Here is a 23,572-nt window from a genome sequence, read left to right on the forward strand (position 1 = left end):
AGGGGTTGACTGACAAGGCGGGACACAGATGCGGATGTGCCGGGTGGTGAGCGTGACACGATGCTCGTTGGCAGATGCAGCCTACAGACGTGACTGTGGAGAGGTGTGAAATTTCCTCCTTAATTGGCCTTCATCACACAAAGACCCCCACCCCCACCCCCACCCCACCCTTGTCAGCCTAGTAATGGTGTCGGATAGACAAATCCATCTGGTGGCCCGCCTGCGGTCACCTCACCATGATGCTGTCGTGGGAGCTTCCTGCACCGTCTTCGATATAATGATCTGATGTCTTTGGGGGAATGAGTGAGCTAGAGGATGAAATGTGAAACCTTGATCCATCTAAAGAGAATTCTTTGGACTTTTTTTTATTTCAAAGCATTTGCAACACCTGAACCCACATGGAGCCACTTTTCATGCTTTAGACGTGCCAAATCATTAAGTATGTAGCTTATTCATCTTACGCGTTAACGGCTCAGTGGTGGGATCTTAATGGAGCGCAGTTCCACTGCACCTCCTCTCTCCCATGACATGTGACAGCCCGCTGGCTTTTCCAGGAATACATCTGTGAGGTGGTAGTGAAAGAAAATGACGGCTCCTTTAAGTTTCCTTTGGAGATAATCAAAACTGGTGGGTAAGAGAGTAAAAAATGGACCTCACTTAATTGTGTCCACAAGGTAGTAGTCTAAGTATGTCTTATTCACATGGTGCTGTCACTGCAGAGCCCGGGGCGCAAAGAGGCAAAATTCAGCTGGGGTCAATCAGAGGTGGGACATTTCTTTGGGACATGCAGCATGTCCTACAAATCAGATATTGAGAAGTGTGCGATTGATAAAAGAAGGTGTTATTTAGTAGTTTTTACTGTGAAAATCAACCAAAACTCCTCACACCTTAGCTGCCAGTTCTCACACTGTCAACTCATATTTAGAAAAAAACAATACGTCGTCACAACAAATGTGCCATGGGACTGTACAAAATCAGTGCATATCTGGGACTCTCCTTCCTCTCCTGTGGGCAGACTACAGTTATTGCCTCCATCCTTTTCACCCACTGTCAAAAAAAAACTCCAGCAGGTAGAGAAATCCCTTTCATTAAGTGTTCCTACAGTATTGTGTTTTTAACCCCCTCCCCACCAACACTAAAAATCGTAGTCCCCTGTGTTTTTCGTAACTGTACTCATAGCGCTATCTTTCCTCTAAGTGCTGGGTATCCATTTTGGCGGGACAGCACAGAGAGGTGCACTGCACAAACCATAGTTCACCACCGAGCTGAGAATGTGCTTGGCCTTATCTCTGGAAAGGTAAATGGAATTGCAAACCTTGGACCATCATTTTAAACTCGGCCTTAACATCACAAATGCGTTTTCTCCTCCCTGGAAAAATATGAAAAGCAGGGAGGCTTTTGAGTCTTATGCTGCCCTAAAGTGGAGGGGCGATATGTTTTTTGCATCGAACAGGATATACAGTATGTGTACTGCAATGGAAGAATCTTCTGCAGTGTCCGCTACGCAGCATGTGTATGTTGTGTTGTGTGCTTGCAGGTGTGTTGGTCTAACTGAGTGGTGAGCAAGTTGATATCATTTAGGTAGAATTGGCCGCTAAGCCCTGCTAAGTCCTCCTTAGTTACTAGTTACTACAAGCTTTCCATTCTATCATAGCATATATGCAGTTTACTCAAAATCTCTTAGTGTTTGTTTAAACAAAGGGTCCTTGATTTCAGACAGAGGTAGGCAAAAGCAGCTTCTCATGTCTAGCCGGCGACCAGCTAGCTAATAAAGCTAATGTTAGCCCCATGGGCTGGTTGAGAATGCCATTGCCAGCTGACTTTTTAATGTTTCCAGCTGACGCATTTTAAAACGAGAACCCTCTAAAAGGTCTTCAATATGCACTTGATGACTACTTACATTATTATACTGTACTAAAAGACAGAGGCTAAAGCTGCTTGTCCCAGGCAAAAGGCTAGCATCCTCACCAGTTGATGATTTATGTAGAAGACATGTAATGCTAAATAAAGAGACAGCATTGCTGTTTCAGTGCTTACAAATATAAAGTTTTCATGGTTTAAAAGCTTCAACTCATGTAAAGAGTAATAGCCTAATTGACCTTGAGGTGTCCTGTCAATCTCCTTCCTTCCCTGTATGACTGGTGCTGCAGGCACTGCTTGTAGACTGAGGACAGAGAGGTGTGTTGGATTTGGTCCACAGAGCAGCTTAGGGACACGCAGACACAAAGCCTTAATATTCATGGCCAGAGCCTTTGAGGCCAAAAGGGCGTTTTTTGGCCAACCGTGGACCAAATCCCTCCCTCCTCAGTGGCGCTGCCCACACACAAACACACAGCCAGGATAACTGTTATTCTGTATTAATATGTACTCTAATAATTTGATTATGACCAAAGGAAAGCAGTACTCTGTCATGCAAACATCTTAATCATGTTATTTTACTTGTATCAAGGTCATAATCAGGAGAAGGATAACTCGATTAACATTTCTCTGCTATTCATCAATCTGTAGAATTACTTCTGTCAGGTAAACAGCTCAGTCTGTTGTTTTTCAGTGTTTTGATTCTTAACCTCAAAGGTCACTTTGATTGAGACTGAGTGACCTGGTTCCAAATAAGAGTGGTTGCAAAAGATGTTGTTGTGGCAACAGGGAAGCATTCATTCATGTTAAGACACTAATGCTAAGTAAGCAGAATTGACGGTAAGATATTCAATAAATGTATCAGTGCAAAAATAAAATAAAATTAACACTAACAATTCACATATTTTTATCCAGATTTCTGTTTCCTGGTAGTTTGTTGACTACCACACATCCTTCTAGGTATTAAGTCAGCTGTCAAAGAATTCATGTCAACTCAACTTGTCACTAATCAATATTTCAAATCGACAATAGATCAAATGACCATGTGTAATGTGAAAGGGGTCACTCCTAGCGCACAGAGAATTATCACCCACCCACCCCTCTGCACTTCCCTCAGCTCTAAGGAACGTTTTAGCGTCTTCCGGCTTATTGTTTTGGTGAAGTCGCACCGCTCTCATCATCATCATTTCCAGCAGCAGCAGGCAGCTGTTTTCAGAGAAAACGCTTGAAAAACCCACTTTACGCTACCTGCCTAGCACCAAACAGCAGACAGACAAAGTTAGCAAGCATTTAGCAGAGCCAGATATTTTCTTCAGGAGTTGGTGGAGACAAAAACGAGTTAAAAGAAGAGTAAATATTGGACTTAGTTTTGTCAGGTGGCCAGAAACAAGACTCCAAATCTATGCTAATGTTGTTCCATGTTTGCTGGATGTGTAAATACACACAAGTTGGTAGAAACCATTTGCCTACAAATTTTCCATATAAGCTTCATAAAATGTCAATCTCGTGTTTACAGCTTGTTGCGCTTTCCCAAAGTGGCCAAAAAAAATATTATTGCTGGTATTTGTATGTGATTATAACATAATTATAACAACTTAAAAACATGTTGTTGCCCACAATTAAAATTGTTCCTCTACCACTTGGGGGCGCCAAAGCCAGAACTGTTCTAATCCTGCTTTAATATGGGTGTTTCATTATCTGTTAATTTGTGTGCATTTAAGTATACTACAGTATCATTTGGCATGTGATTTTGTACTTATTTGTCTGTGCCTGTCCTGTTTTGAAATATTTTTAGCCCTCTTTTGTAACCCCTCTTTGTAAAGCTCCTCTCTCGTGGAAATTCCCGTCATAAAACTGCATACTTCTGTCACTGCCTCCCACCTGCCTCCCCACTGTGGTACGATGGGCTTGAAAATGACACAGTTTCAGTTGTAGTGATTAGCGCCATCCATCGTAGAGACTGGAGCAGTCAGCGAGGCCAGAGACGAGAGAAGAGAATCCCCACTGTCTGTCTCATTAGAGACAGTTTCACTGTCACAATTCTCTAGTCTTAGAAGCATTAGGCTTCGCCCTCCCTCATGCTAATTACTGGAGCTGTATGAGAAATTGGCTCCTCTTGGATTCTGAAGCCAAGGAAGAGGAAGGGACTGAGAAAGAGAGGAACAGGGTAAAGCCAGAGTAAAAGAGATCACAGATTTTTTCAAAAGCAAATTCAGTGCTTATTTTTTTGCTCACGAATCAAGTTTCAGTGTTTGAGGCTAAGATTAGGGATCATTCTCTTTCATATCTGATTTCTCACAAAAAAAGTCATCTTCTGTCCCCCAGCCATTTCCATTTCTTTTTGAAGAAAATATTCGTTCTTTTCTTCATCCTTCCTCCCTGGTGTTTTTCCATCAAGTCTGGTCAAATGAGCTGGGACACTGCAGCCGTAAGGTGTGCTGTCACCCGGGCTGACCGCGAATGATGCCCAGAGGGTTGTCAGAGAATTTTGCAGGAAATGTCCTGCAGCTTGGGCTGATTTTGACCATCATGTCTCTGTATTATTCAAGCAATAATTTAGTCTGGGAGGTCTCCGCAATCAGAGATCCAATCTGTGTAGTCGCTGCTCTCTGTGACTTTAGGTAATAGCAAGACAAGTGCTTAGTCTGCTTAGGCAGCGTGCTCACACAGACATATCAGAGCTCTGATTCTGTTTATCCAAGCCTCTAATGAAATATTCCATCTCTGCCACATCAGTGGGATGGGGAATTGAATGTGCAGAGGCTGCTACGCGATCTCAAACTGTGACCTGCTGAATGAGGCAAAGCTATCGGAATGTCAGATTGTCTGTATCATTACAGACAGTATCATTTTCGAGCAACGTAAATAAGCTTGACACTACAAGTATTCAATTTGAAAGATAATGATATTACCCCAGAAAGTGTATGCAATGGCATACAATGAATTGGACAGATTGAAACCGGCTGCAACCTATTTAATGTTGAAGCTCAGGTCTGGACTGACACAGGTACAGTTTTCAAGATGTTTCATAAGAAGTCCACAAATTAAATCTAGCAGGTCTCATATGTGAGATGCAGGTGTGTTTTATTCTAAAGTGCATGGTGCAATGCAGGAAATGTCTTGGTCAAGCAACCCTCTCCCCAAAAATCATCTTAACCCAGAAAAGTCAGCACATTGGTCACATGTTAGGGTCAACACCACACAGATGATAAACATTTCAATCTGTTTAATTACGTTTTAATGTTATCTTAGTCCTTTCTATTTGTTTTATTATCTAGTATATCCTGTTTTTTGTTGCAGTAACGGCCTATTTGGCCCACAGGGGTGATTAAAGTTTAATCTTATCTTCAAACAAAATTACAACATACAATAGCTTTCTCAAAGGTTGAAGTGCTAATTCAGGTACAGCAGGCTGACCAACCATGAAACATTTTTGAAGTGAGGCACGATGTATATACTGTAGCTTTGAATGATGAAGTGCTCATTCAGGCAGAACTGGAAACAATAAAAAGTGTAACCACTGATTCTGCTGGACGTTTTGGTGGAAACTGCCTGATTCAGTCACATTGCCAGCTTGAGGGTTTTTTATCATTTCTTTTTCAAATTATTAGAATCTGTCCTATTATACAGCTTTACTGGTTCAGTATTTCGCCTTCTTCCGTGTTCCAGTGTACTTCATGTACTCTTGCCAACGGGTGACTAAATAATCATATTTTTAATAATCTTGGCTCTGGAGGAGCTTTCTAAAGTCTGATGAAATGGACTCAAGTGACATCACTTGAGTAATATTAGAGTAATATTATTGAGTTCTCCAACATTTTTGCACCTTGACCCACAGTAGTGACTAACTTTCAGGATATCTCAGGTTCTGCTTCATCAGACCTGTGTTTTTATAATCTGTCTCTCGCAAGTTCCTCAACTTTATGAAAGTGCAATATTAAATCACTGAAGCACTGTTTTAATATAAATCATTCAACTGTCAGACAGATTTAGGTAGCATATTCTCAGAATCAGAGACAGCGTGAATCTTGTCTTATTTGGTTTCTCCTGTTGACTTCTTCAGTACAACCTAACAAGAGTAGTTTTGCTTTTTATGTTAAGTTAATGTTAAGTTTATTGTGGAATTAGTCATTTTCAATGTGCATATAAAAGCGTGTAAAAGCCACAGGATGTTTCAAGAGAGAAAGCAGGCACACAGGAAAAGGGTCTGAACATTTACTGTGGCCAGAAGTATCATCTTTAGGTAAATCTTTTGGGTAGCAGGTCAGACATGTGCTGTACTATTTGGGGTTTTTCTTTAATAATGAATTAAAAGTTCAATTTGAATTCTTTTACGTAGTTTTTTCTTATGCAATAATATGAATTATTTTCTGGCTAAAGTGTTCAAGTGTGCATTATATTTAAATCCTGAAGCCACTGCAGAATGACTTGCAGTGAATAAGCATGTACTGTAGGGTGTCAGTGCCTTCTTCACAGTAGATTTTGTTACAAACCAAAGACGCTGTGATTACATTTCTTCCAACCTGATAATCCTGCTGTCCCAGGTGTAGCAGGTGTAGTGGAAAATCCAAATGCTTGGAGTCATGGTGCTAGCATCCACACTAATATGTTGTTCAAGTTGTTCAAATTCCTCATAGTGATTTCATAGTTTACAATACACCTTGCCAGTGGTGAATTGAACATTGAACACCAAATGAGCAGCAAGAGCTGATGGATCAGCTTTTCTCGCTGTGTACGGCAAATTATCTCTCAGTAGTGCTTTTGTTTATCTTGTTTTTCTCAGCTTCGCTGTGTTTCACTGTAATCCTGCCATGCCCCAGAATCTTTCCACTGTACAATATTAAAAGGGAAAACAGGCAGTTGTTCAATTTTCATGTTATCACCCAATTCCACAAAATGCATGCCAGCACTTGTTTGATTCCTCCACACACAAGAGAAATTCTGCAGTGTCATTTTTTCCCCGGTTGTTTTGATAAACTGCACATTCTCTTCTCCCACCACAGAAAACTTCTGGCTCTTTTCTCATTTTCCACTTCTGTCAGTTTACTGAAGAAATAATGCATGTCAGTCTATTTGCCTCGGCTCTCTCTTACCCCCCTCTCCTACTTTCTCCTCCTCTCTCCTCTCCTCAATTGTGTTTGCTTTGTTTTGCAATGCGCTCCAGTGCACAGGAAGATGCTTTGGTTGCTCAAGGTTAGATTGTTATACTGATCAACAAAGAGCAAGTGCATGTTTCCTTTTGTTTGACATGAGTAGCACACCTGTCCCCAGACAAACATAGAGTACACTCGTACACAGACATACAAATGTGCATCAAAGGAAGACACACTCACAGTTTTTATTGTTGGGCTGGGAAGTGAATGGCTGTCCAGGCCCAGAAAGGACTGAATTAAATAGTGTTGGGTTCCGATAGCCGGTTCTGTTTTGGATCTGGTTCCAGGTTGAAAAATGATTTGCTAATCTCTGGGGCTAACAAATCACTTATAGAATCTTCTATCTCCCCCTACTCTTTTTTATTAGCAAAGAGCAATGTACAAAACAGGTGGGAGGCATCTGATTTTTAGATGCCGCTAACCGTCGCTTGACAATGACCGATAATGTCACTGGCAGCAGATTATATAAAATGTAGCCACATTAAGTCTGTGAGTAACTTGCTCAAAGGCCAAAATGAAACTTGGTTAATATACATGCAAGCTCTTGACTGTACTCAGATAAAGATAGTTTTAGAGAAAGAAACACCACTCTCTAACATCACTCAACAATCGTGTGGACTGTATGTTTTTACAGTTCTACAAGAGTAGAGACTCTGCGTTAGTGAAACGATGTAGCTTATCACATCACCATCAGTAGTTGGAATGTCCCAGTAAAATATTGTGTTAATATTTTTTTTGCTTTGTTTTGGTCTCTACCAACTCCTGAGGGAAATATGTCGCTCTTTAGCTGCTAAATGCTCCATTAACAGTAAGTCGCTAACTTTGTCAGTTTGCCGTTTAGTGCCGGGCAGGTAGCATGCAGAGGGTTTTTTGCTCAAAACAGTTGTCTGCTGCTGCTGGAAACTGCACTTATGCCAAAACAGTCAAGTTGCAGGCCATAAAACCAAAGCAATGAGCTGAAAGACGCTAAAACACCCCATAAAGCTGAGGGGAACTGTAGAGTCGGGTGATAATTCTCTGTGGGTTCATATCTAAAAGTAATGATCAGTGCAGCTTTAATCTTGTGAATTAATAGTAATAAATCAGGACCTTCACTATTTGCAAAAGCTAGTAGCTTGCAAAATCTAAGGTATGCAAATGTGAGTAAACGGCTACACCTATTATTTCAACATGTCAGATACATATTTAATCAACATTACATACCGTATGCTGTTCATTTTCAGGTTGTAGCTACAAGTTGTGAACATTACTTAGACTACTACTCAAGACTGCAGTGTTCAGCCAAAAAAGATGATTACAAATCTCATCTGAATGTCTGAGTTTTAGTTATTTATAACTTTAGTTACTTACAAATGTTAAAAGCCAAACCAAACCATAGTTGATTAGGAATTCAAAAACATTCAGTTATGATAATTGGATTTGATACTGGATTCAGATAACTGCTATAGAACCCCAGCACTAGTGTTAAGTGGCCAACATCCTTTAGTGGCCATGTTTGTGCTCAGAAACAGAAAGGCCAATGCCCTGCGGCAGCACATACCTGTCACCGGAGTGTGGTGTACACGTCTGGTTTCATTTCAGTCTTTTGTCACACAGGCCCATCTGCTCACACATATCTGAACACACGGGTGCACTTTAATACACACACATGCTGTAAGAAAGTGATTGAATTCTGTCAGCGCTTTTGTGCCAAGTCTTATTTTTGGATACGTGGGCTGATGTTTGTGTCTTGAGTTTGCAGCCAGCGTTCATCTCAGCAGGTTATTTACTCATGGCCTGTTTACTGGATAATAGCATGACTTTCATAAAGACATAGAGTATGCAATTTGCTACACGCGCATGTTGGTGGTTGCGCTGCTGCATATTTGCAACCCTCCACAGACAGACAGGCCTGTTTCTCTACTGTAACAGCAGAGATTGGACCAAGCCTGTATCATCTCTGCAGGGGAGAGTGAGCCAGTGTTTGAGATGCCTAGTAGTGATGTTGAGGCTTGAGTGACGGCATCTGTAGGGACTTGATGAGAGCCAATTATGAGCCAATTATGCTGATTAATGGGATTAAGGCAAGTACCTCTCCTGGTAGATACTCACACATGTAAATAGATTCTTCCTTCTTAAACTGCAGCAGGTAATGCAATTTGACTCATACGTCCTTTACTGCTCAACAATACATGCTATCCTAATTGAGAATAGACGCTTTGTGAATGAAATTAACATTTTTGGTGATTTTGAAGCTGAGCTACTATCCTTTTTTTGCGGTGGAGAGTTTTCTTTGAACAGGAAGGCTTAAATGATCAGTAAGCGCCTACTGGTTGTTTTACACTGATCAGTTTGACTTTGCTTCTCCTCAGAGCGTCTCAGAAACCTTAAATGTAGTATTGGTCTGGTGGGCATTAGAGGCTCAGCTCACGTTTGGAACCTGAGCTCTCTGACAGAGAAACAAGGACAGCAGAGAGTGGCCCTGTCCTTCGATCTCGTCTATCCACTCCCGTTCCCTGGGGTCTGCTTGAGAGAAATGAGCTCTCGACAGTGCAACACCTAGCTCATACAGAGAGACCTCTAGCGGTGTCTTACCTGTCTGTGTGAGTCAAATCTGTTCTTCATTTCTAATGTATGTTTGTGCCAGTGAGAGCATCATACCCTGAAACAGTCCAGTTAGTGATATGTGGCCTGTTCTCCTGCCAAGCCACAGAAGCCCTGCCAACAGTCATGTATCTGTCAACCAACATCCAAAGCTTTTCTGCCAATATTTATGAGACAAAAAATACAAAAAACGATACAGAAATGGAATGGGAACAGCAATTTAATGTAAGTGTGAGCTTTTTTTTTGTGTCAGAATGTTTTAAGAGTGACCAAAGCTGTATCTTATCCCCATACAAATTGAAAGTGACATGACACTTGAAACACACTTTGGCAAGTTTGGCATTGTAACCAGGGATGCATCAATTCTAGATTTTGTCTCCCAATTCTAAAAATGAATCTCACAGTACTGATTGATTCAGAGGACCAATTCAATACCAGAGGTCCATTTTCTCTCTCAATTTAACATCTGTATATTTCACTATGTTGAACTGATTGGGATCATTCTTCAAGAGACTTTACATACACATTATCATTTCTTTTAAACTATAAATGGAGATGTTCATACACTAATTAACCGTGATCCAGGAGCTTCACACTACGTATCACATTCTGGATGGCTATCGGAGGGAACCCAAACATTTCAATCACTCAGGCCGTCATAAGATTGGTTATGTAAAAGATTTCGGAATTGCATACTCACTGGATGGTGGGCAGTCCTTATAGTGACCTATAAGGCAAAAAAAGTAGATGTCAGGTTGACAAATATTTATTTGGCTGATGTTTTTGTCCAAAGAAACATACAAATGAGGTACAGTCCAAGCCACAGTTGATCAAGGAGAAGCTGTCGGCTCATTCATTGGCTGATCATAGCTCCAATTAATGATTATTATTGTTATCGGTATCCCTTTACTTTAAGTCCCCCTATTTAGCATTTATAAGCAGTACATAAACATTTAATAAATGGTTTATAACATGCTAAAAGGTTGTTTTGTCTGAGTAACGGTTAGAAACCCAAAGATATTCAATTTGCAATGATATAAAACAGAGAAAAACCCTCACATTAAGGAAGGTGGAAGCAGCAAATGTTTGGCATTTTTGCTTGATTAATGACTCTCAAAATTGTTGCAGATACATTTTCTATCAATTGACTAATTGATTAATCAACTAATCATTTCAGCACTTGTGGAGATGTTCTACACCAGCATTATTTTTATTTTTAGGCTAACTTAAGACACAGTAATAATAACCAATTTGTTTATTAAGTTCAGTAATCAGCACTGGTGAATCACATCTCTGCATCACTACTTGTACCATAGTACATTTTGAGTATCTTGGTTAAATCAGTCCTTGTGTCTTGTAATAGATCAAATTAAATCTAAAAAATATACTTTAGTTGAAGCTGGAGCAGTGCATGATTTAATCCACATCTTTAATAGTGCATTATGAGCCTACAGCAGAACAACATAGTGGTAGTGTGTAGAGGAGCATGCCTGAACCATGACTATGGTGAACAGCGTAACAGGGTGTTTAGCTGCAGGCTGCATTCATTATTGATGCTTACATGAGGCCAGGACGCCTCTCAGCAGGAGTCAGGTAATCCCAGGTGAGTGAGTGTAACTCTGGCCTCAGACACACAGATTTGCAAAGGTTGATGGGAGTGTTTCAGTGGGTGACATAAGACAGACGAAGAAACATCAGAATCTACACCTGTACATTTTTCAGTTGTTGATTCTAGTACAGCGGTCTCGAGAAACATATCTCTGGTCTGAGTTTGTGTGTGTGGGCGTGCTCCATCTATCCTTCCAAGAGACATTGTACCCATAGTGTGACTCATTTAGGCGCTGGGTAGCTCAGAGCACATACTCCCCCTAATCTCCACGCTCCCCGGAGCAAAGAAAATGGCTGCAGTTAGCCAATTAGAGCACTGGGACTGGATTAGGTGGACAAGCATTGTGCCTTGGAAGAAACAACACTGAATGAAGATGTGTGCACATGTACAAGAAGTCTTACAGTAAAAATATGTACAATCTTACTTGTACAACTATCTAGACACATGCACAGCATATGCTTTTTATGCATCCACACAAAAAATTTCCCACATGAAAAAAAAACAATGCAGGAAGCTGCCTAAAGTGCAACAACTGTAAGTGAAGGATGTGTTGTTTTTATAAAGAAATGCTAACAAAGCAGCAGAATCAATGCTCCTAGAAGTGAACAAGTAAAAGCAGCCTGCGGAGGACACTTTGATGGTCCAACCAAAGTATATGGTGTAGTAAACATGTACAATACAGCCTCCATCTGCTGAATTCAACATTCCCTCCCTGAAATGGAAGCATAATGCTCTGTAGTTCAGAGACTATTAGCAGCCTGCTGATATTTGTAGCAAAAAAGAAGAGAGAGTGCAGGTAAAAAGTAGTATGTGACACCAAGCAGGCCACCGTTTTCTGTTTGCTTTGCTTCCTGTGTCTCGGCTAATTATGCTATGTTCCTTTATTCCTTTGTCTTGCTATCTTCTTGTCTCCGTCTTTATCCACCCCTTTCCTTGTTTTTTCAAGAAAAAGCTGATTTAATTCAAACTGAGCCCAACCAGAAAGTACTTTGATAATTCTGCCTCTTCCTCTTCTCTCCTCCCTGTCTCTTTCTATCCCCCCAATGCCTATATTTAGATGGGTGACTTTACTTAATAAATAGGTCAAAGCTGTTGAGAAATACACAAGAAGATCACATCGTGCAGGATTCCTCACGACTCTTCCGGAGGCTTAAGCCAAGCCTGACTGGTTGGCCTCTGGGTTTTTTGTTGTTTTTTTTTGCTGTACAGCATGTTTACACAGCCCTTGTGTGGAGAGATTCAGGTTGAATCCAGGGTCCAAACATAAATCTCTTTGAATCTTACTGTATCGCTAGCCTAATCTCTGTCATTAAGTCCTTGTTTCTTAACAACTGCCAAGATGCACAGCCAAATCCAGCCAGAAATGACTGACAAAGGGAAGATCAGTATCCTGGAATGGCCCAGTCAGAACCCAGACGTTAATCCTGTAGAAACATCTGCGAACTATAGAGCAGCACTCTTACATGTGCCTTATGTAATTCTGAGAAACATTTACCTCTATGCTGTTTTTTGAACGTTGCTGTTGTTCACTGTTATGTTGATCTTGTTCAGGGACAGATCCGCTGTGTGAGGCTCCCACCATCCGCATACACACACCTACTTGGATTACCAAGCACAAGAGAAGGCTTGATGTGCTATATAGAGGGGAAGCATTGACGTCAGTTTTTCACGTGTTGCAAACCCCCTCATCACCACTGAGACAAACAAACAAACCCACTATGGCTGCAAGTGAGTGGGGAGAGTTTGGATACCAGGAGGAAAACAACATAATATGTAGAAAAATAACAGGCCAGTGGAATCTACAGTTATCCATAAAACATACCTGACAACCATAATAATTACAGGAACATAGTTACTGTGTGGTTGCTACGTTTCACTCACTTTATATTGGGGAGATAATGAAATACATGGAGTATGACGCAGCACCTCTGGTTAAACTCCTTTTCACTTTCCGATTGATGCACTTTTTCAGGAAGTCTCGGTCCGGTTGTTAAAACTGCACCAGAGTTTGATTGACAGCTTGGTAGCATTTTACCAAAATATAGTTGAAAGTGAAGAGGCAGACAGGAAACAAGGGTCCCCAGCTGGAATCGTACCGCCGATGTTGTGGTTATGTGTGGTATGCATCTTAAGCATTCGGTAGTTTTAAATGTGTGCTTGGCTGCTCACTGATCTGGTGGCTGACTGTATCTTCTGTCAATGGTGCATGTAACATAATTAATCCAGACATGTGGCACGGTGCGTTTTTATGTATTATGGCTGTCTGCTGTTTCGGGAATTTGCTTTTATGTGCCTATGCCTAATTGTTGTGTGTGGATTTGATTAGATGAACTTATCTAACGTGAGCTCATCTGTAATCATGTTGTAAGGCTGCTGTGAATTGACCACAACAGCACCACTGTTGTCTCTCGAGCACGCGCTTGAGTGTGTTCGTCATTGCTTGCGCTCTATATTAGTCTATAATAGTCTGAAGATAATAGATTCTCACTTGCTGAGATGTCTGTCTTCTGAAAACAGATTCAATAGCAAGAGCAGGTTTTGTTTTCCAAGTGAGGACACTTTCTTGAATCTAGAATAGCTACTCACACATTTCCTGTCCTTTACCCATCAACTCCAACCCACACACAACACATCATCATCATGAGGGCATATTTGCAGGGCCAGGGTCGTTGTTTCGGTATTGGATTAGACTTTAAGGAGAGGCCCTTGAAAATTGACTGAGCTTGAACTTTTCTGCAAACCTGAATCAGCTTTTATTACAGATTGCAAAGTACTGACCGAATAGTGTGCTCACTTACACAAACTGAAACTTACAGCTTTTGTTTTCAGTGTGAAGAAGGTTTTCTCAATTAATTCAATGCCTGAGGGCGATAAAAAATTTGAGCGGTTTTGAGGCTCAAACAAAATGGAACAAAATGACCACAGCCTCTCAGTGCACTTTTTGTTGAAGGTGTGAAATTGACATACAGCGTCATATGTCAGACCAGAGCAGAAATTAACATATTCATCTGTTTTTCCCTTTCCCTGCCCCTCTGTCCTTCTCTTCTCCTCTGGTGGCTGTTGGCTCTCCGTGCAGGGAGCAGTCTAAAGCTTTAGACCAATAGGCTTTAATGTCACCATTGGCTTATGTGACATTTGTGCTCAAAGGCTATTTTTCACTTGATACCGACTGACTGTTGACAAAACTGAGAGAGACACCGTTGCAGCAAGCACGCCTCTGACTGGTGTGCATGTTTGTGTGTGTGCACGTGCACGCCTGTCCATCTATAGCCTCTGATATTAGTATTCAGAGCTGGTAGCTTCCTGACACTATGTTCCTTCACGCCTCTCCTAGAGGATTTCCGACACTCTCTTTCTCTGTCTGTCTCTCTCTATCTCTGTCTCTCTTCCTCTCCTCACACGGCCTGCTTCCAGACACCAGCAGCCTACATTTCTTCCACATTGCCATGGAGACAGACGTGATGTCAGTGCTGGTCTGCGGAGGTTTGTCAGACTATAAACTCATTCCTTTGCTGTAATCAGCATCACCCTAAAGATTATTAAAGTGCACATTACCTATCTGGACCACCTGGCGCAAAAATCTAATGTTTTCTCAAGGACAGGCAATCGATAAACTCCCAGATGGAACGAGACATCTTATTTGGCTACCTTTAGTAGCGAGGGGAGCCAGGCGTTGGTCACTTGTTATTTAGAGATGTAGTGGAAAAGGATGATTTGCAACAAGCACAGGTGGTAGAGCGATATTATGTTCGATTCTGAGGAACAGAAGGCAGGAGAGACACAAACATGACTGAATAGGCTTCTTTTATTCTTTCATTCATTTTTATTCTTCTGTTGTAAAGCTACACACACTTGCCAAGAAGTTGGATTTGGAGATTACACACTTACACATGCACATATACCACAAAGGTTAAAACTGGGTTCAAATGCCCTGCGACCGGCAAGTCTGGAGAAGATATGATTTCTCCTTTTTTTTTTTTATTAATAATTTTTAAAAACAAAAAATGACAGTGACCGCAATAAAAATACATTAAAAAAATGTTTTAAAAGACAAAAACAAAACCATAGAAATACAGAATATAACAACAGAGATTCAATAATACAGAATCTGTTTAAGCTTTCTCAAGACAACATCCAATTAAGTTCCAGGGTCCATCAAGTCCATCAGGCCTATCATCATCTTGGAGAATTAGAGCAGCTGTTCCATTGATAGTAAGTCCATAAAGTCCTTACGCCAGTTCTCCATACAGAAACCGTTTGCTTTGCATTGTTTCCAGTACATTAAGATGATCCGCTTGGTTGATAGGAAGGCCAGTGCTATAATACTATGTACAATTTTTGGTTGTGCAATGGCCATTTTCACACCTAGTATACAAGTTACCGGGCAAGGTTTGATATCTATATTAAGAAAACATGACAAGTTTTCAGTAATATCTGATCAAAACTGCTTAACAAGAGGACAGTACCACAACAAGTGCATCAGCGTACCTCTACATTGCTACAACAATGCAAAAGGTGCAACACAAGAAAACCACATCATCTTTTAGGATGATTAAATCTTATTTATTCTTATCAAAGATAATGTCAAGCACCATTTGCATTAGATTATTACATTTGTTTCAAAGTAACTGATCTTCATATTTCTCAATATGATATTAAATGTATTTGTCAGCTAGAGCTTTGAAGAAAATGCATTTTATGGTTGTCACACTTATGTCTGGTAACATCTTTAAAGACAAATTTCGATGGCCTTTGCTTGTTTCGAGAATCAGATGAATCTTAAAACTACACAAGACAAAAACAACACAGCATTTTTCTCCTTCTTTTGTTGAACTGGCTAAAAGGCACAGTCTTTACTGCAAAAATGACATGTTTGAGTAATAGCCCACTTTGACCAAAACTTTTTGGATTTTGATTTTTAGTTTGAAACTTCCCTGGAGAACTCCTTGCCACCAAGTGTAAAGAAGCAGAGGAAGTCATGTATTATGTCAAGGTTTTCATGTCCTAAATTGTCCTTGATTAAAAGACAAATAATTGAGTTTTTAAAGAATCTTTATCCTGGAATTTTGATTTTTCCATTGCTTATTTCAAGTGTTTTTTCTAGCTTTGATGTCATATCATGTTTTGTAGTGGCCTGATTTTTTTATGAAATCTTATCAAATCATTTTCCTTATCCCACTGGCTTGTTTTTTGTTTGATACTAGCAAATATCTCTAGATTATAGAATATGTTGCTTTTGTGTTGAAGGGGAATTTTGCAGTGAACCAAACAGGCATGACAGTGAAGTATTTTTCTTGACAATATTTATTTTCTTCTCTTACTTCTTCTCTTGAGCCATTGAACAGCTTCTAGTGCTGGAGATCATAAAAATCCATCATGTGTCAAGTAATTGTTAAAGTCACAGCTGGCTTGGAGAGCAAGCGGTTAAAGCCCTTAACTCTCACACACCTCAGATTCATCCATATGCCTGCCCCCAAACCACCACCACCTTGGTCTGATCTTTAAAATTAGTCATGATTGCCAAATAGTGGATATAATCAGCCTAAATGTCATGTAATGTGTCCCCAGCCTTAGAGAAGGTAATTGCACATTCCGTCGCTGGGCTTCAGGTAAAGATGCCAAGGTAAAGATGTTACTTACAATCAAAAAGCAGAAGCACTGCAAAAGACTAAATTAGGAGCCTGCCACCATATGTAGGAAGAAATGTCTTCAGAAAAGAAGGGCTCCTTATGCTGAAATATCACAATTTGGAGAAATTGCTGCTTGTTTAATTCTTTATTGTTTATGTTAGCAGTATTCAACTGAGAAACGTGATATAGTTTTCATTTCTCGTGATTTATTTCGAATTATAATGTTTAAAATACTATTACATGCATTGAAATTTCAGGCAATTGATGTATTTTGAATGCTAATGTGCTATTTATTCATCTACTTTCTGGTTGACGCTTGTCAGAGCGCATCAGTTACATGTCGTTGCTCATTCTAACTTTCTTCCACTAATCAATTCAACACGTTTACCTCAGGTAAATGGAGCAATGTCTCAATAACTTGTTGTTTTGACCTCTACATAGCTCTCTAACATAATATTTATCATACACATGCCTCTCTGTATTCAGACTGATAAAAGCCGAGCGCATGTGAAATTGTCCTCAGTCTGCTTTGTGTCAGAGTGCTTTTAGATCGAGCTCCAACGCAACCTTTCAGAGCACTTTGCAAACATTTTGGAGGTAAATGAATTAGACAACGAGTGGCATTTTCACTGCTGAGGAATGCATATTGGAATTGTAAATATCCCTTCAAGACATGCTTAAAATTTGCATAATTTCGAAGTGCATTGCAGTTGCTGTCAATATTAATGCTGTTAACATGCACAGATACCTTGGCCATTAAGTGTGAAAGAGATGCTGTTGTTACTTGTGTTTGTTTAATGGGATCACAGGATCAAAGCAGCAGCATTGTTAACCAAGACCATACACTCCATACATACAGAGTATGCACTTGTACTACAGATAAATAATGACTAAGACTTTGTTCACTGGAGAAACAACAGTATTGGTAGCTTGTTTAAATGCTTACAATGCCCTATGTTTACATTCTGTAGCAAAGCTGGAAGTCGTAGCCCCAGTGTGCCTCTCATCTAATATTTTTACATTTTAATCACAGAGCTAGTTTTTCTGAAACCCAAAAAGTCACTTATTGGTGTTCTGAAGGTGTTTTCAGAATCTTCAGAAAAGATTTTAACCCATTTCCCAAGTTGTGACTCTCTTCTTAATCCAAACAGTTTGTAGATGGAAATTACGTAGCATATATGATCATTTTCTACAATGTGAAATCGAATGTAATGGTAATACATGAGATGCGCAAACTGGGGCTCGACGTACAGTGACATTCTTACAGCTGCATAGAGTCTTGGGAAGACAGTGGATGGATGTGTGTCCAACAGCCAGCCTGGTTTCTTTTAATCATGAAGACAATCTAATCTAACACTAAACTTCATCTTAACTTAAAGATGGGGTATGCAATTCTAATCCAATACACATCTTTTTGTCAAATTTTAGCGAATATCTCCTCATGGTCCACTAGCTGTCCGTTCAGTGTGTGCGCTGAAAAAACCTCCGGTGTTTATACACAGCCCTGGCTCTGTAAGTGACTCAGACCGGGCCACACAAGACTATTCCAGCCATTCCAGCCATGATTTGTGTGTCAGGTAACGTTAAATGACTTGCCCACAGACATTCAGCTTACTTTCTAGTTTGCCAAGATATGCTGTTGTTGTGCTGTTTGCTATAGTAGCAGGAGAGTTGTGAGGATCGCTGTCTGGAGCTGGTTTGCTGCTGGCTCTGGGAAACCGTCTCGTCCTCTCTGGCTGTTAGCTTCGCATCAGCAACTGTAGCGACAGTTTGCTAACCCACAACCTAGCTAACGTTAGTTATATTACTTACTGTGTCGTTGTTCGCTCTATATCTTTCTGTCCTACCAAGTGGGGCACCAGATCAGCCAAACACTGATATGGGTCATTTGGAAATCAAACAGCCTACAGTATATTGTTGTTTAGGCATGGAGAAATGTTGAATGTTGAATGGACTGTAACTAGACAAATGCAATCTATACACAGACATACTCTTACCTTTTTACATGGAAGACAAATGCACTGTTAACATACACTATTAAGTCACACACACAGTATGCATGATACACATGCATACATATACACACACTGAGGAGGAATTTAGGCCATTGCCATAGTGATGTGGACTGCTGACTGACTGAAGATGAGGGTCCGTTAGGATTACTGCTCAGAGAAGGTTTGCAGGAGGGAGGGTAGCGGGTGTGGGGCAGACTTTGCATGCGTTGTGCATATTTGCACGTGTTTGTGTGTGCGTGTGTATTCCATTCCAAGGTAATGATGAATATATGCTGCCCTTCATGGCTTCTGTGAGTTTATTCGACCCCCTGCTGTTCTTTGATGAGCCCACAAACACTCACATACTTTCATTGTTTCTCTCTTTCTCTCTCTCTCTCTCTCTCTCTCTCTCTCTCTCTCTCTGTCTCTCTCTCTCTCACACACACACATGCGTGTGGGTTTGCAGCACACTCAGGCATTGCACATTGGCACATGTTCAAACACACTGTAAAGGTGAATGCAGACAGGTGGATATGACAGGTGCAGGATACTTTACAAGCAACAGAATAGAATAGATTGAAAACTCCAGTATATTTATCTATATGTTACTGAACTTTAATGGAATATATTTATAATATACTGTAACATGTTAATTGGTGACAGAAGAGGTGCTGGCAGTTAATAATAGTAAAAACAGCATTAAAAACATTTACACATGACACAATATCATACAGTATAAAAACGGAGAGAACAAACTGAACATCCTGAACGGCGATAGATGTGTTCCTTGTTACTGAAGTGAGTATATTTTTTTAGTGTTGCTCCCCAAAGTTTGCACTGCATCCTTTCTCAACATCAGAAATCAGAAATTCTATGTTTTCTTGTTGCATAGAATCCTGGAAAACAAACTCGACCTTGATGTCCAGTGCTCTCGTCAGCCTTTTGCTTGATAACATCAAAGTAGTGGGAACACGTCTACTCAGAGAAAACAAGCTTTTCTACCACATCTCGTCTAAACCGACTTATTGGGGCGGCTGTGTCTTAGTGGTAGAGCGGGTCGTCTACCAATCGGAAGGTTGGTGGTTCGATCCTGGCTTCAGTGTGTGAGTGTGTGTGAATGATTAGTTAGTTTCTTTGGACTGATGAGCAGTTAGCATCTGCCATCTATGAATGTGTGTGAATGGGGTGAATATGATATGTAGTGTGCTTTGAGTAGTCGGAACGCTAGAAAGGCGCTATACAAGTACATTTACCATTCGCGCACACAGGGAGAGAGTAAACATAGTGGTGGGAGGTGGTATAATATCTGGACAAGTTCAGAAGTTTAGAGTGGATGACTGATAACTGTAATTTCAATTCTTATAAAAACAGTAGTTTGCCATTTGTCATATGCATTATGATAGTGTACCTGATTGCCTCAGTCTAGCATGGCTCAGGACTGAAACGCAGCCTAAACTCCCCCACAGGCAACATATTAATTCATTTCTGCATAATTCATGCAGAAAAAATGCGCCCCATTTGATAAAAAAATATTCAAACTCCCTCTGCTTCCTTTGCAGAGTTGAGCCTTCTTATGGTCGGGATGGTCCTTAATTCAGTCTCCAATTAAAAACCAGGCTAGACCTACAGTAACAGAGATTGCATAACGGCCGGGCTCTGTCATTATGTAATACAATGCAGATGAATCGGAGAGCTACACTGTTTGACATGATTACTGCCACAGATGTCTCTCTGTATCATGCGTGATCATGAATCCAAGACTACGGCATTTTTATGATGATGATGATTGTAATACAGAATGTAATACATTTTTTCTACAGTTTATTTTATGACATGTATCTACAGTACCTATATTTGTAATGTGGAACACCTACTCTGAATGTACACAGTTTTCGACTCCTTTTTACAATCCTTCTTTTTATGTATATCACTTCATTTGGAATTGTTGGATTTTTTTTAGGGGAAATCAATATTTTAAAATGGCGTCAACCTGCATCCTCATCAATGTACTTCTGGAAAAAAGTACACATCCCTAATATTTTGACATTTACATTCAGTGTATATCATTCTGGACAGTAAACATCATTTCTGGCTTTTTGAAACTAACCTAGCCACTTTTTTGTGGTGGAAATGTTTGCTTTGAACAGGAAACAAGGCTGAAATAATCTCTAAACCCCTACCAGCTGCTCTTCACAGAGCAGTTTGACTTTACTGCACCTTGCAGCGTTTCAGAAACCTTTGAGGAAGTCTTGGTCTGGTGGGCATTAGAGGCTCAGCTCACGTTTGCTGTCCTTGTTTCTCTGTCAGAGAGCTCCACTTCCAGAGAGTGGCCCTGTCCTCACATCTCCTCTATCCACTCCCTCTCCCTGGGGTCTGCTTGAGAGAAATGAGCTCTCGACAGTGCAACACCTAGCTCATACAGAGAGACCTCTAGCGGTGTCTTATCTGTCTGTGTGAGTCAAATCTGTTCTTCATTTCTAATGTATGTTTGTGCCAGTGAGAGCATCATACCCTGAAACAGTCCAGTTAGTGATATGTGGCCTGTTCTCCTGCCAAGCCACAGAAACTCTGCCAACAGTCATGTATCTGTCAACCAACATCCAAAGCTTTTCTGCTTGCACTGCCTACTCTAATATTTATAAGCAAAGGAAAACTTGTATAATCTATGTATATTAGTTATTAGCAGTGTAGCAGTTAAACCGAGACAGAATCCGTGATACAACATCCATGGTCTCGAGTCGGGTTAGAGAATACAGAATTTAAGCACATGGTCAAAGTGCTTGAACCCTGCTACAATGTGCCTTCACGTGTGCATTTTAGTCAGGCCGTTGTGCCTGCCCTGTATAAACAAGCGCAAGCTGCACTTCAGGAATTATCAACAGGTTTGTTTTTTATTGACAGTATGCCAGTATTTGAATGCATTAACTGTTACAGTAAGAATTATGGCCAATGAGCTCCTGTTGAATAGGGTTGCCAACCGTCCCGTAAAATATGGAATAGTCTCGTAATTGGAAACTAAAAGACATGTTCTGTATTGAACTGATATGAGACGCGCTTTGTTTCTTATTTTTGAGAATCAATTTAGTGCAAGTCTATGGGAGACAAATATTACAGATTAGACTATTAAGACAGGGCGATTTGTATGAGATAGAAGGAAACCCTCCTGCTCTGTTATCCCTCAGCCTGTCTGTCATGTTATGGTGTTTGCGACGCTCTCGCTCTCTTTCGTCCCTTAACTTCCCTGTCGTTTTGGTTTTTTTTTGGAAATCGTCTATGCCGAATTTATCTTAAGACCCTCTTGATTCATAAAACATCTAAAATAAGCAGGTTCACTTCGTGAGTGCCTTTGTGCTCTTCTCTTAAAGTTATGTTATTTTGTGTATTTTTTTGTTTTCCCTGCTGTACTGTGTACCGTTACACCCCTATTAGCTATGTGTGCTACAAACAAAACACTGGATTGGAAAGACTAAACACAGGAGTGCAAATATGAGTAGTCATTGCATATCATCATTGCATATTTTTCTTTTATCCACTCTCCTGAAGCCACTCTTTGTAAAATCAAACTAAGCCTTGCTAATGCAAGTGTTTAATGGAGATCTCTGCATTACTAAATTAAATACGGGTTGCATCACACTATTTCTTATAGGCATTAGTTAATAGTAAATATTTACACCCAGTAACTGCCAAGTGTAATTATTGCCTAGCTAACCGAACTAGCTAACTGGCAAAACTAACATTAGCTTGCTGTTGCTGTTAGCTTTCTGGTGCTGTTGCTACCTATTTAGTTTGTAGAGTGAAAGTGGTTGACACATCTGACCTGACACACACCTGACATCAAAATGCTGTTTAATTTTGATGTAAACAGAGAATATTTTAAATTAGATGTAATCAAAAACAACATAGTACTGTATACTTCAAATTACTAAATGTTATGCTAATAATGTCAGACTGAATGAATCCTACAAATTCTGAAACACATATTTCTCTGTGTATACATATATCAATAGAGCAAAATAATACCTACATGTACAAAGGATTGGCTGTGAAGTTTAATAGGCCTATATGGTTTGGCATTCAAAAAAATGTATTTATTTAAGTTATGTTACAGCTTGTGATGCTACAGTAGATCACTTGTTTGAAACTAGCTAGTAGTAACTACTCTGAAAAGACTTTACACAAACTTAGTAATGGATTTACAAATAGCTGGTGCAACCAAATCCAGTGTTTTTTCCCATCGAAAACATGCAGTCGTACTCTGATGTCGATCCCCATTAGTGTTCACTGTTGAGTTCAAATTGGCGGGGCTCTTTGCAATAATATTAAACAAACTGAGAACACATCTGCTCATCATCACCTACTCATACTCCTGTAGTTTTGATCTAAAAAATTGAAATTGGATTGAAATGAAAGATGCAAAATGGAATATCCACCACTGGGAATGTGACACCCTGTCTTAAATGTTCCATACTGTGGCACAAAATTAAAACAAATTCGGGGTTCATTTTAGATATTGGGTTGAGGTCTATATTTCAGTAATATGACTCCTGGTAATGATGGTGTTCATAATTTGATGTCACATTTTGTAAATGAATTTATTTCTCACAGTCTAAAGAATGTTCAGTGATATGTCCAGGTCACAAGGCAGTAGAGCTGCAACTGATGATTATTTTCATTATCAATGAATCGTTTGATTTTATTTATTTTTATTAATCAAGTAATTGTTTATCTCTCTTCAATGTCAGGAAA

The 23,572-nt window shown here is 40.0% G+C and overlaps 1 protein-coding gene across 14 annotated transcripts in view; it reads left to right on the plus strand.

The window, feature by feature from the left end:
* Positions 1-23,572, plus strand: part of magi2a (membrane associated guanylate kinase, WW and PDZ domain containing 2a) — a 230,003-nt gene that overhangs the window by 77,043 nt on the left and 129,388 nt on the right. The window lies entirely within an intron of this gene.

Source organism: Siniperca chuatsi, linkage group LG23 (assembly GCF_020085105.1).
Source record: "Siniperca chuatsi isolate FFG_IHB_CAS linkage group LG23, ASM2008510v1, whole genome shotgun sequence".
Classification (NCBI taxonomy): Eukaryota; Metazoa; Chordata; class Actinopteri; order Centrarchiformes; family Sinipercidae; genus Siniperca; species Siniperca chuatsi.